The sequence below is a fragment of the Dipodomys ordii genome, unplaced genomic scaffold (genome assembly GCF_000151885.1).
Source record: "Dipodomys ordii isolate 6190 unplaced genomic scaffold, Dord_2.0 Scaffold119, whole genome shotgun sequence".
NCBI classification, from domain to species: domain Eukaryota; kingdom Metazoa; phylum Chordata; class Mammalia; order Rodentia; family Heteromyidae; genus Dipodomys; species Dipodomys ordii.
Genome location: NW_012267335.1, coordinates 4,461,710 through 4,473,828, shown reverse-complemented (window position 1 = coordinate 4,473,828; position 12,119 = coordinate 4,461,710). Strand labels below are relative to the sequence as shown.

The window sequence follows — 12,119 nt, the reverse complement described above, 5'->3', positions numbered from 1 at the left end:
CTGCTTTCCCCACAGATTCAAGATATTTCTTCTCTGCTTGATGCCATCCCTAGCTTTTTCACTTCCCTAGAAAGGGACGGTTTGGCACAAAATCAGCAAGTTGAACACACACACATACACACACACACACACACACACACACACACACACATATTATAGACTAAGCATATCAATAGAACGTGCTCTTTTCAAAGGATTGCACCTTTCTTTTTCTTTTCAAACATCTATCACTCCCGCCTCATGAGGATATTGTATTACGTTCTTAGGTATTGTACTTCCTAGAGTAATAAAGGCAAAAGTTTATATCAGGATGTAGTACATTTATTTTCCATCTGTACCTGATGCTTTCCTTCACTGGCTAGAGCACTACCAACTGAGTCATGTCTCCAACCCTATACATCTTTATTTATGCACGATAAGGAAGATGTTGTAATTTCATGATTTGGGATATTCAAAAGAAGCATTGCAGTGCGCTCTCCTTTATTATTTTTGAAAAGGTATCTGAGAAGGCAACAGCTTTTTGAAAATACACAGTTCAGCCAGGCACCGGTGGCTCACACCTGTCATCCTAGCTACTCAGGAGGCTGAGATCTGAGGATCTTGGTTCAAAGCCAGCCCAGGCAGGAAAGCCCATGAGACTCTTATCTCCAATTAACCACCAGAAAAACTGTAAGTGGCACTGTGGCTCAAGTGGTGGAGTGCTTGCCTTGAGCTGAAGAGCTGAGGGACAGCGCCCAGTTCAAGACCCATGACTGACAAAAAAAGAAAAAAAAAGAAAGAAAAGGAAATACACAGTTGGTATGCACTGTCAGGATTATAGTATGGTAGGAAGGCCTCTCTCTACCACAATGTTGTGGATTTATTTGTCAACTCCCAGCAAAGATCTGTTGTCACTTTTTTACCTGTGGTATCTGAAGTCACTGGCTGCCTTGTAAGGCAAGGGGCCTCGAATTTCACTTCACCAACGAAAAGAAAGTAATATGGACAAATGTTCTCAGTAATTGTTGATTATGTCATGCTGCAAAGTTAACCTTTCACATAAAAGGAAGAAAATAGACTATCTAGATTCCTGTAATTGTGCGTAGGTAAAAATAAAATGATTGACTTGAACTATTTAAGTGTTTTTGCCTGTACATAATTAGTAATAAATGCATTCTTCAAGGTGAGCCATTTTTTTCTGAAATTCATTTATTTGATAGTCTTGATTTGACCTCTTTGAAAATACCCCGCAGCTCTGCTCTTTGTCTCTTTGATTGTATGTGGGTAATTATGCATAGAAATTCTCCCCAACTCTTTCAGTAATACTCTCTTTTGCATACAAATTCTCTCTCTGATTTTTTTCCTGTTATCAGATGTCCATGCTCTATAATCTATAAATACGAGTACTATGCTCATCCAGAGTTAGGTATTTAAATAAAACATATAGCCAGGTTAATCTGACACATATTTAATGATGTGCAAAATTGTTACTGGGCTGCTTGGTAATTAGGAATAAGTGATAAGCTATTCATGTTGTAGTAATGGAAAATATATGAATAGAGATAAGGCCAGTTTGTAATAGTAAGTAGAAGAGAGAAGTCAGAAATAGGGAGTATGAGAATAGGGTTGTGGACTCATGCTGTGTCACTATTAAATGGAGATTGAATGTGCCCTGTTTTCTTCTTGCTACAACATCTCTGGCTTAAGGAATGGCACCTGGCCCCTCAGGGTCTTTCTGAGTGAATTGACTAGCATGTCAATCTTCACTCTTAAACACTCACCTGTAAGTTTCCTGTGTGGATCATTTTGAGAAGAAAACTCATTCCAAGACTAGGGTGTCAGATAACTACTGATAGGAGAAGCGGGATAGGAAAAGTTTCACTCACATAATTTGGTATACAAGTGTTCATTAACATGGGTTAATAAGTTAGGAGACCATCCCACACATGGGTATATAGAGGAGGTAAACTATCATTGTGTGATGAACTCATATTGATGAGCCTTTTGCCAGTGACAAAGAGGAAAAACTTACTAAATTAATGTCATTCCATGCATTGTCACTTGGCATTGAGTCCGTTTGAAGAGAAGCTCCCCCAGGAACATATCAGCACCCTGTACTGGTCGCCATCTTGCTTTCCAGGGTGTCAGTCTCCATGAAGAGCTAAGGTTTTTGTGTGCTCTGTGATCAACGGCAGAGGGGTTCTTCAATCCATGAAGTCATCTCCAGTCCTTCACTGGTCTTAGCACCCACGCTGCTGATGTCTGGGGGATGGATGGATGTCAGTTTGTATTGATTTCAGCCCCAATTTAGATAGATGGAGTTCATCTCCTGCTTCTCTTCCCTCAACTCTCTTCCTTCTCTAAAGACCTTGCGTGCTGGGCGAGACAAAATGTCATTTTCTCCTGCTTTCTGTTCTCCCGGTCATTCTCTTACCATTTCTCCCAGGTCAGGATGAGGGCTACCTAAATCCATAGCCCTAGTAGAAGGTGGGATATGCTCCTATAGCCCAAAGCTAAGAAGTCTAAGTGAGATGGCATGTCCAAAATATTGTATCCAATTTATAATCCCCATAATAAAATGTCCCTAACATTGGAGTATATTTTCCCTTACTTAAGGGAAAGAGCTGAATCTTTGCCTTGCACTTACTTTCTCTTTTCAAAGGTAATGTTAGTATGTACATAAAAACAAAAATGATACATACAGGGTACCGTGTGAGGTTTTGATGCATCACACATTGTGTAATGAATGTATTTTCTGCTTTGTTCTTAGGACTTCTATGGGTGGCTATGTAAACCTAAGAACTGGTCATTCACTATATTCAGAATAGACTTTGGACTTTGGACCTCAACAAAGCCTGTGGGTTCCTAACATGGTTATGTGGAGACCCTGACCAGGAGCAGCTAAGTTAAGTAGAGGTAAGTTTCAAGAGAGCTTGCTTATCTAGTGATGAAATTTACCTTCTGTTTAAGGAGCATATGAGACTCTACCTCCCATTTCCAATTTAAATTCCTCTTCTCTTTGACTCAGGAAGTGAAAGACTGATAGCCAAGTTGATGTCCTTGAGCTCAAAATGATCACATGCTTCATCTTTGCAGATCTCCCCAGCCAACTTTCACTTGATTTGTTTGCTGTGGATAAACCTGAATTTGTAGTCCAATCTCTGTTTCTAAAATGTAATTTTTTGGGTAAGATTTGATTTTTAAAACTTTGCCTCAGTTGTTGAACAGCCTCCTCTCTTGCAGGACTCAGGTCCTTACTTCCTTCTCTGTTCGTGTCTTCACACTGCTACGTGTCTGAAGTTTCTCTACAAATTGTTTCTCTTTGTCTTCTTGAAACTGTGATGGTTCAACTCTCCAGTTCTGCCCTGGCTGTTTGCCACGTATCAGCAGTACTGAACCCCTAGAGGTCCCTAAAGATCTCGGCTGGGCTCCCTTGTGCCACATTGTAGATTGTAGATTGTTTCACTCAGAAACAGAAGGAAAGTGTGCCATATTTAATTACTCACAAGTGTCCTCTTTTTCCTCATAAACCTTAATTTCATTGGCTCCAAACACTTGGGTGGGTCTTTCAGACAATGCTCAACCACTGAAGGTAAAAATGCACATCTATTTCCAAACTGGTTTTGTCCAAGAGGACATCTGTGCGCAAGGAGGGAGTGGAGCTGAAGTGCTTAGATTCACATAGTGGTTCGTGGAGGGTACGTATAATAACGATAAATAAAATACACAAAATATAGCACAGAGCTGTACGCATGCATTCATATTTTCATCTATCTATCTGTCCATCCACACAGTGATTTGTTTATAAAGCATGTTTAAAAGCTCTTGGCCAGGCATTCTCCATCACTCTGGCAATTCCACGTGTGTGTTCCTATGGCCCAAAGCTGGTATGCCCCAGAATTTTCAGCGTCTCGATCCAATCACTTTTCCTGTTTCCTTTCCCCACCTTGGGATGTTGAGTGGCTTAAATAAATGGTGGACACTTCTGTTTGGCTCTTGGTTCTGTTGTCTCTTTTTCCTTCCTTGTCTCAGGTTGTTTTATCTGTCAACACACCTGTGCCCTCTCATGGGCCCAGTCCATTCCAGATCTTCCTAGCTTCTCTGCTTCCAACTCTCCAGCAGCTAAACATCTCCTGGATTTGTAGGTGATGATTCAAATTCTGTTCCTTCTGTCATGCCTTTGTGGTTATTTGTGAGATACTTAACTACAGACCGGGAGCTTACATATGAAAGTGCTCAGGATGGGAGGGCAACTTGAGGAACTAGTCTAAGAGTTCATGATCTTCGCCTGGTTACATGAAAGGCACACCACCTCCGCATGCATTCTGGAACTGCACTGCCTGGATTCAAATCCTATCTCCACTGTTCCACTCTGTGCCTCAGCTCCTGGCTTTACTACACGAAGACAATGGTGGCATATACTCATGGAAGACAAGTGCGGATTTCCAAAAGGAAAGTAAAAACTGGAGGTAATGCATCTTTTTCTGCTCCTATTCTCCTTTCTAAACAGATTCATGCCTTGCACACATACACATCTCTGTTACACACACATTCTCCTCATAAAACTGAAAAGAGGAGAGGTTGCTTCCCAGGCCACCAGGAAGAGTATACATTTCTCTCCTGGGACCCATGATGTGGCTGGTCTGCCCCTTTAAATGAACCGGGCATGCCCTGAGGAGGCCTGAGCTGGTGATTACATAAAAGGTTCTGAAGGGCGCCAAGCCCTATTCCTGGAATAATTCCATGTCCTTTTCCATCTGTCATTAATGCTAATCCTCCATCTTGGCAGGCCTAGATAATCTTCTCCGATATTAATTTATGTGGCTTTCTCCCTGTGTCTTTTCTTCTTCAGTGCCCATGATAAACTCTCTTTCTCTCTCTCTGTCCTGTCCTTGTTCAAGCTGACCTTTGATTTGGGCTGTCTGGCTTCACTGAGTGCTGGAATGGGGGAAAGTTGGGGAAAGTGGTTAGAAGGGCACTCACACATTTGAGCATGAAAAATGTTGTGACTTTCTTTGCTAAGAAACACAGGACAAAAAGAGAGGCCATATAGTTGGCAGAAAGATTTAAGTATATTTATGGAGACAGAATAGTTTAGAAGAAGGACAAGGGTGGGAGGAGGGGTATTTTCTGCAGTTTGAAAATTCATGGTATTGAATAGTGAGGTTTGCAATCTGACTGGTTAATAGGTATTATGCTTTCCCCTGACAAAATCCCAAAGGTGAGACTATAACCAAGCGTTATGAGTTTGTATCTTGGTAAATGTAAAAGTCAACAGAAAAGTGGCCAAGACACAAGAGTGGAGTGTTGTTTATTACTTATGGCAGATAAAGAGAACATAGGATATATTTCCAAAGCAATGCTTTGGGGATTAAGTTTCCACACTGGAATTTTGGCCAGAAATCCCTGGAAATTCATACATTGTAACCCTAACTGCAATGTGATAGTATTAAGAAATGGAGCGATCAGGTCATGAAGGTAGAGTCCCTAAATGGTATTAGTACCCCTGTAGAAGAGTGCTCTTCACCCCCTGAACCACGCAAGAACACAGCAGGAGGAAATAAGAGTGCTCCTCACTACAGGCCAGCCATGCAGACAGTCCCAGCAGGTTTCATGCTCTGTGTTCACACGTTCAGCACCTTCAAAAGAAAAGTTCAAAAGCTATGTACATATGACCATATGCTAAGCAAAAGAACCCCAAGCTAGGGACACAAGAGGTTTTATCTTTGTTGCTGTTGTTTTAATGTGCCTCTAATATACTATGTGATTTTTTTTGTTTCTTTTGTATGTTTTTCCCCCATGGTATAACCCCTGTTGTCACTGTATTTGATGTCGGTGCCCTACATCTTGTATATACATTTTTCTAATTTGGGGAGGGGAAGGGAAATTACAGAATGCTGAAATAAGGATACAGGTTGACCCATTGTAATAATGAGATGTACAAGACACTATGTTGAAAACAAACTTTACAACTTTGGGGGGTAGAAGGGGGATGGAGTAGGGGAGGTGAGGAAGGAAGGGGTGACAGGGGAAAAACAACAACAGAGGGGTCACAATGCTTGATAGGAAATGTACTCTTTATCTTACTCATGTAACTGTCACTCCTCTGTACAGCATCTTTACAATAAAAATAGATATTTAAAAAACTGCGAAATAAAATTCTGCTTTGTGTAAATTACTCCACCTAAGCGATGTTGTTACGGCATCCCAGAAAAGAGAATTACTTTGTGTTTGTTTCCTTCTCAGACTCTCAGGGAAAACCCTGGTGGATGGCCAGGGCTCTCCTTTGGCTCACGCTCCATCTCACTGTTGCCAGAAAATCAAGTTCTAGATGAGTTGAGACCAGGGGAGCAAGGTACCTTTGAACAAAGAGATTGGAAACTTCCCATCTTGGGCTGAAAAAAGAGAGCACAGCCATGTCAGCTAAAATATCTCGATCATTCTTGTCTTAAAACAACCAGAGTTTGGTCAAAAGCCTAGCAATTTGCGGATAGATACTCTTAAATATATTTCCTTCTGTATTTTAACAGAGGTATGAATTTAAAGTAAAACAAGTTAAAAATATATAGTTATTTTCCAGATTAGTTTTTTTAATAGGAGAAGAAGTTATACTCTTATTTTAAAACACCCTGTGTTTTACTGGTCCATTAGAAAGAATAACATTGTATCATTTGTAACGAAATGAAAAGATCTGGAAAAATTATGTTAAGTCAAGCCCAGAGACAACTATTGCATGTTTTCCCTCATACGTGGAAGACAGAATTAGCTTATAAACTTATTAGTAAATACATTGGGTAGTATGCAAGTATATGCCCATGTATTAGCTAAAATGTGATAGATTTTATGGAGAACTCAAATAGTGTAATTCCTTAGAAAGGCAAAGGCAAAGTTCAAGAAGCTAACATCAGAAGATGAATACTCAAAAGGGGTGGAGTGGGCTCAAGGGGAGAAGTGAAGACAAATGAAGAGGAGAAGAGGCAGAATGCAGTAAACAATTCATTGTTTATCCTACAAAATTCAGAAGAGTGAGGGGACATGTGGGTTGGGAGGGATGGGGTGACATTGATGGAGATGTGTGGTATAAAGGGCTATGTTGAAGGGCAATTCCTTTGTACAACCCCTTAAAGATAAGGAAAATATTATTGAATACTTCGAAGACTTTTATAATATTGGATGAAACTACTTTGAAAACCAATATGCAATTACCTAAGACAATTATTCTCATCAATGTTTATCTTCACAAGAAAGAGCTCTGAAAGTTATTAGGTATGTATTGATGGGAAAATAATTTCAAGAGTATTTAGGGCTCAGGTTACTACCCAAATCAACAAACAATATTTATGTTTATAACTGCAAATTATTTCGTGAAATTGAATACTGGTTGTGCAGAAGACCATGGCAAACCCTTTAAGCAAGAGAATGCATTCTGGCCTGCGTTTAAACGTAGAATTCTTTGTGTGCATGTGGAAATTCAGGAAGATTTATTTTCCATTTCATGATGTATGTTTTGATTATGAGAACACAATTGGATCTGTCTTCAGGAGTATTTTTGTTCTATAAAACAGGATTATAATGCATTTGTGCAGACAAAATAGGTGATTATAATGACTGTGGCCTTGGCAAATTCTGTGTGATAGAGACATAAAGTGATCTAGTCACCATTTTATCCTTTTTCAGCTCTTTGTAGACAGTTACCACCATAATCCACTCACCCTGCTTAAAATGGCCTCATTTACTGTTGCATCTCTAATACTTAATATAAGCTTACATATGCACGTGTCCCTGTACACAGACAGACAGGAAGTGTGGATATGCTGGATTCTCTCTCCTCCTTGTTTTATGGGTGTGTGCCACTTGAATTGATGTGCTTTGCCTCCTCAGGTGTGGGGTAATTTTTAAAGGAAAACGTCTGAGGCCAGAGGCAGACTAGAAGAAGCTCCTGGGACTCACAGTGCCAATCTAGATGGACATCTTTTCCAAATATGATGACTAGGATAAAATTCCCAATAAATGATCAATTTATCATATGGTAGAAAAGTCATTATTTATGCTCTCTGGCACAGCTTATATGTATTAAGTTGGTCCTCAGTCTTCGGTAGAATATCTGCCAGTGCTTTTTTGAGTCAGAAGTGTGAACATTTTAATTTAAACATGACCGGAAGTTAAAAGACTATTTATTATTTTAAATGACCTTGTCATATAAGTGGAACAGAGAAATATCGTGGATTGTTAAATTTTGGCAAGGTCATCTGATATATTCCTATAAATGTTCCCCAAAGGTCTTTTTCATTTGGGATAAACATTCCTAAAATAAAATAAGTTTATGTCAAATAAATATTGACATGCTTTTTAAAGGTCGTTTGACACAGGCTAGAATATTAACAGGAGGCTGAGTTTGATGTATGTGTTTTCACCAAAAAGTGGCATTGAAATTCACCAAAATTATTTTTACACAATAAATCCCAAAGAGTAAGAAATCGTAGCAATGCATTTTGAGGCCCTGTAGCTCCTGAAGTCCCCTGTCAGGAAAATAACTCAGGCTACTCACATGCAATGATTTTAAGAAATGTTTTCCATAAACCATTTACATAAATAATTAGAAACCCAAGGTCCTGTAGTGAAGAAATAGATTTTTCTTCAACCTATTTTCTGAGATCTTTTATTTTTCCTTTTATGAAGTTTGCTTCATAATTGGCAAAGGAAACAAAAGAAGGTCTAAAGAGGCAAAATTAGCAGTGAAAAGATAGTTTTCTATTATCAAAGTAAATGATGGATTGACAGAGCCAGAAGCAAAGGTCCAGGCATTTGTTTTCTAATGTATATTGCTGTTTCACATGTTTGTGGAAAAGGGTATATATATGAGGATGAGAAACTGTTCTTCCCGGATGCCAAACAGCAGAGAACGAATCTCATCCTGCTATAAAGCCAGACGTCCAGTTTGCTTATCTAAAGTGACGTGGCTCTCTGGCTGCATGTCCTTCAGAATAATTTCATTACCTCTAGGTCTTGAAGAGAAACACAAGTTTTCTTTCTACTTCAGAACAAACTTTGGTTGAGATTCAATTTTAGAAATGACTACATCTTTCAATTTTGGCCATTTGTGCCTATCTGGGTTGGAAGGGAGGCCTCTCAGTTAACACTGGTAATTGATGGAAGAAGTGGGTCTGGCATCTTCATTTTTAAGACTAAAGTAACTATAGTGCTAGGCCCACTTCCTCCAGAGCCACTCATGACTGCTCCCGTGGGGTTTCTCTCTGAAGTCCCTTTGGGGGTGGCATTGTTGTTCTCCTTACACTGTCAGTTGCTGTCTTCCTCCTACTAAATACATCTCCCCAGCCAAAATACCACCATTAAAAATATTACAGGAGTCACGGGCAGGTTATAAAAGTTTCAAATGAGGATGTCAGAGGAAAAGAATATAGGTACATTAATCCCAATAATTCATAATTGTATAAATCGTTAGGCAGAATTCACTATAAGTTACACACAGATGTATGAATGCATACAATCTATAATGAATATATTCATTCTGGGAATTATAGGAAACCACACACATCTCAGTTCTCCGGAGCATGGAGATCAGTGAGTTTTATAAGGTCTAGGTGTTGGTAGAACTTCATCTCTGCAAAGCCATATGCTAGAGAAATAATGGCTTTTGTGTCTATGCTACTTTCTAAATCTCACATGACTATGCTTCCCTGGTGGAATCCAATCCAGAGCCCTGACCCTACACACCACAAAAGGAGGAAAATGGTCCTGACTATTGTTATACCTCTATATGCTATCATTTCCATTGTGTCATGCACACATGCAGAACATGAAGCAAGGGTCCTCCGGGTTATTGTGCTATTTGAATCATAGCCACCTGACTGCCGATGAGGACCTCCTCACTGGTAGTAGGTGTTTGATGGATCTTGGCACAAGAACTAGGATGATATTCTAACAGAAGGCAAAATTTAAGTGGGGTGATATGTCAAGCTTGTAAGAAGTAGTGGGAAATGGTACTTTAACACAATGGTACTGACTGCTGCTAACTGAAATTATTTCTTTGAAAAGGACAAAAAAGGAGAGAATGGTTAATTGGCTATTAAAACCTAACAATAAAATGGAGAAGGCCTTTTTGGTAGCAAATAAATAGGCTTTTATCTGCAGTGGAAAGATAGAAAAGTGAGGAACAGGAGACCTACAAGTTAATCATAAGTGTGGCAGAGCTCTAAATACCATCGTCCTTGAAGCCATCTAGAATGGCTATGCAAAGCTCAGGGTGCTCAATCAGAGAGAAACAGATTCTGTCCTGATGGGCTAGACTGTGATGGAGTAGGGATGCTGAATCATGGTGGTTGATAGGGTATTGTGTTTAACTGGTGCCATTTTGTCTTCATGGTGGAGGCAGGCAAGTCCCACCTCCAAAGTGCTAGGCATGCCTGAATTCTTAGAGATGGGGGTGGGGTGGACTTGAACAATAGGTTACTGGACCTGCCAGTGTTGGGTCCTGAACTCTTAAGCTCCCTGTGACCCTGTCCCCTGACCTGACCTGACCCTATTTAGGCCAGGACCAGCTCAAGTGCCAGGATGCCATGCCTTGTGTCCTGTCTCCTGGTTCATCTCTGGTCACCATGGTGTTCCACTTCAGCTCTCTACTGGAGCTGATCTGGTTTGTTGGTATTGTTTTTCTGCTTTTTCTCTCCTCTCCTGCTCTCATGGCTCACTTTTCTGACATTGTTAAGTGTATTTGCATGTCTTTGGGACGAGTCTGCCTGCATTCACCAGCTTTCCAAAAAAGACTCCCAATTTGACCTTTCAAAATGTAGTTTCTCTGCTTTCTTGCCATATAACTTGATTTAGATTTCCATATTCTCCCGAACTTTTAAAATCTAAAATGGTTCAAAAGTCCTGATGAAGGCTTTCCTTGCTTAGAAACTATGCCAAACGTTTCCTCCTTTTCATAAAACCTATGTCTCCCTCTGGGCCTGTTCTTAGCTTCTGTCTGGGTCATTAGGTCTAGAACTAGGATTACGTTACAATATTGCCCAGCACCAATATTTAACTGACAGGCAAAGGCTCTGTGGTAACAGGTAAGAGGTCCACTCGGGTGGTTAAAGAGATAAATAATATGACGAACCCAGGATCAAAGTGAATGAGCTGCAAATACAAGCTCTGTTCAATTAATATAGAACCAAGGCTAGATATGATCAGGAGACTGAAAGCAGTGCTCACATAAGGAGGTACGATTCCTGACCAGTTTCTGGGGTAGAGCCGGTTTTTGGATTTGGAAACTATGAACTGAAAAGAGCCAAGATTCATGGAGGCAGGCACATAAATATCATAGATGTGTCCATGCTAACCATTCCTCCACGTGTTCTCCATTCTTTGCAAATCCCCTATACCATGGAAAAAGGAGACTGAGATACTTTTCTATGGAATGATAGTTATAGCAGTCTACCCGTTCTCTCTTCAGCACTGTATTTAAAAAAAAATTGAAGAACTAAAATTGCCTTATTCTTCTATGAATTTTAGGGGAACATACATATCTTTCCACGGGACTCCTATTTGAATCGACATTGAATAGATTTCCCAGTGATAATATGGATATGCATATATACATGTGTGTGGGGGGCAGGCCTGGGGCTTGAATTCAGGACCTGGCTGCTGTCCCTCAGCTTCTTGCTCAAGGCTAGTGCTCTACCACTTCTGACTTTCTGCCGGTTAATCAACGGAGATGAGCCTCACGGCGATGCTGCCCGGGCTGGCTTGGCACTGTGATGCTCAGACCCCAGCCTCCTTGGCAGCCTCCTCCCTCTCTTCCCCCATCTCTCTTGCGGGTCTCCCTTCCGGGAACCCAAGCCACGCCCCCACGAGTGGGCGTGTCCAAGGCGGGGCCTCTGGTCCTGGCGTGCGGAAGGACGCTGCTGACGCAAGCGGATATCCGGTTCTCCCACCGTGCCCACACGCAGGCTTCGTCCTCCTCCCGGAGTCCCAGCCCCTGCTTTCCCCCCGCCCGGGGGTTGTGGCCGGGGAGTTGGATCCACTGCGATCTCGGGGACCCGGGACCACGCTGTTCCTGCACCTCGGCGTGGGGAGGAGGCCGGGCCTGCCCGCGAGGCCGCGCAGCGCCCGCCCGCAGCGCGCGAGGTAGGAGA

At 41.1% G+C, this 12,119-nt stretch overlaps 1 protein-coding gene across 1 annotated transcript in view; it reads left to right on the top strand.

The window, feature by feature from the left end:
* The first annotated feature begins 11,930 nt into the window (after positions 1–11,930).
* The window catches only part of Znf330 (zinc finger protein 330), an 11,825-nt gene continuing 11,636 nt past the window's right edge, over positions 11,931–12,119 (top strand). The window contains exon 1 of the mRNA XM_013029545.1: positions 11,931–12,111. The gene's annotated coding sequence lies outside the window, so the exon portion shown is untranslated. The remainder of the gene's footprint in view (positions 12,112–12,119) is intronic.